General features: G+C 49.0%; 1 protein-coding gene across 1 annotated transcript in view; it reads right to left on the bottom strand.

Moving 5' to 3' along the window:
- LOC129694106 (striated muscle preferentially expressed protein kinase-like) overlaps nt 1–2,500 on the bottom strand; it is a gene marked incomplete at both ends in the record, with an annotated part of 65,314 nt that overhangs the window by 62,236 nt on the left and 578 nt on the right.

Here is a 2,500-nt window from a genome sequence, read left to right on the forward strand (position 1 = left end):
TGGCTGATCATCCAACTCAGTATCCCGTACCTGCCTTCTCTCCATACCCCCTGATCCCTTTAGCCACAAGGGCCACATCTAACTCCCTCTTAAATATAGCCAATGAACTGTGTGGCCTCAACTACCTTCTGTGGCAGAGAATTCCACAGATTCACCACTCCCTGTGTGAAAAATGTTTTTCTCATCTCGGTCCTAAAAGATTTCCCTCTTATCCTTAAACTGTGTGACCCCTTGTTCTGGACTTCCCCAACATTGGGAATAATCTTCCTGCATCTAGCCTGTCCATAGAAACATAGAAAATAGGTGCAGGAGTAGAGGCCATTCGGCCCTTTGAGCCAGCACCGCCATTCAATATGATCATGGCTGATCATCCAACTCAGTATCCCGTGCCTGCCTTCTCTCCATACCCCCTGATCCCTTTAGCCACAAGGGCCACATCTAACTCCCTCTTAAATATAGCCAATGAACTATGTGGCCTCAACTACCTTCTGTGGCAGAGAGTTCCACAGATTCACCACTCTCTGTGTGAAAAATGTTTTTCTCATCTCGGTCCTAAAAGATTTCCCTCTTATCCTTAAACTGTGACCCCTTGTTCTGGACTTCCCCAACATTGGGAACAATCTTCCTGCATCTAGCCTGTCCAACCCCTTAAGAATTTTGTAAGTTTCTATAAGATCCCCCCTCAATCTTCTAAATTCTAGCGAGTATAAACCAAGTCTATCCAGTCTTTCTTCATATGAAAGTCCTGCCATCCCAGGAACCAGTCTGGTGAACCTTCTCTGTACTCCCTCTATGGCAATAATGTCCTTCCTCAGATTAGTACAGTATCCTGTACCTGCCTTCTCTCCATACCCCACATCTAACTCCCTCTTAAATATAGCCAATGAACTGTGTGGCCTCAACTACCTTCTGTGGCAGAGAATTCCACAGATTCACCACTCTCTGCGTGAAAAATGTTTTTCTCGTCTCGGTTCTAAAGGATTTCCCCCTTATCCTTAAACTGTGTGACCCCTTGTCCTGGACATATCATCCATGAAGACTCAAGCAACTGCAGGTGCTGCTGCAGCATTAAAAAAAAACACAGAGTGCTGGAGTAACTCAGCGGGTGCAGCAGCATCTATGGAGCTAAGGAAATAGGCAACGTTTCGGGCCGAAACCCTTTCGGGTTTCGGCCCGAAACGTTGCCTATTTCCAGAAGGTTCGGCCTGAAACGTTGCCTATTTCCTTAGCTCCATAGATGCTGCTGCACCATAACTCGGTGGGTCAGGCAGCATCTGTGGAGAACATGGATAGGTGGCGTTTCACAGAGTGCTGGAGTAACTCAGCGGGTCAGGCAGCATCTGTGGAGAACATGGATAGGTGACGTTTCACAGAGTGCTGGAGTAACTCAGCGGGTCAGGCCCACCGTGTCTACGTCGACCAGCGATCATCCCGTACACCAGCACTGTCCTAAATACACTAGAAAAAAATTGACCGAAGCCAATTGACCTAAAAAACCTGCACGTCTTTGGAGTGTGGGAGGAAACCGGAACGCCCGGAGAAAACCCACCCAGGTCACAGGGAAAACGTGCAAACTCCGTACAGACAGCACCCCTAGTCAGGAGGATTGTATCGGGGTCTCTGGCGCTGTGAGGCAGCAGCTCTACCCGCTGCTCCACCTTAACCGCATGAGGTGCAGGGAGGTCTGAGGAAGGGTCTCGACCCGAAACGCCACCCGTTCCTTCTCTCCAGACATTCTGCCTGACCCGCTGAGTTACTCCAGCGTTTTGTGTCTATCTTCGCTGCGGGGGGGAGGAGGGGGGGTGTAGTGGGCGAGTTAGGAGGGAGGGTGATCGAATTCTTTGCCACACAGACGGCTGTGGAGGCCACAAGTCAGTGGATATTTTTAAGGCAGAGATAGATAGATTCTTGATTAGTGCGGGTGTCAGGGGTTATGGGGAGAAGGCAGGAGAATGGGGTTAGGAGGGAGAGATAGATCAGGCGTGATTGAATGGCGGAGTAGACTTGATGGGCCGAATGGCCAAATTCTCCTCCTATCACATGACAAGAGACAATAGGTGCAGGAGGAGGCCATTCGGCCCTTCGAGCCAGCACCGCCACTCAATGTGATCATGGCTGATCGTCCCCAATCAGTACCCCGTTCCTGCCTTCTCCCCATATCCCCTGACTCCGCTATCTTTAAGAGCCCTGTCTAGCTCTCCCTTGAAAGTATTTTTTTAATTTTTTCCTTTTTTTCTTTTTCAATTATTTTTCTCTCTACAGACAGGAGTCAACAGGGATGACCCATGTAACCATATAACAATTACAGCATGGAAACAGGCCATCTCGGCCCTACAAGTCCGTGCCGAACAAATTTTTTCCCCTTAGTCCCACCTGCCTGCACTCGCACCATAACCCTCCATTCCCTTCTCATCCATATGCCTATCCAATTTATTTTTAAATGATACCAACGAACCTGCCTCCACCACTTCCACTGGAAGCTCATTCCACACCGCTACCA

Source organism: Leucoraja erinacea, unplaced genomic scaffold (assembly GCF_028641065.1).
Source record: "Leucoraja erinacea ecotype New England unplaced genomic scaffold, Leri_hhj_1 Leri_544S, whole genome shotgun sequence".
Classification (NCBI taxonomy): Eukaryota; Metazoa; Chordata; class Chondrichthyes; order Rajiformes; family Rajidae; genus Leucoraja; species Leucoraja erinaceus.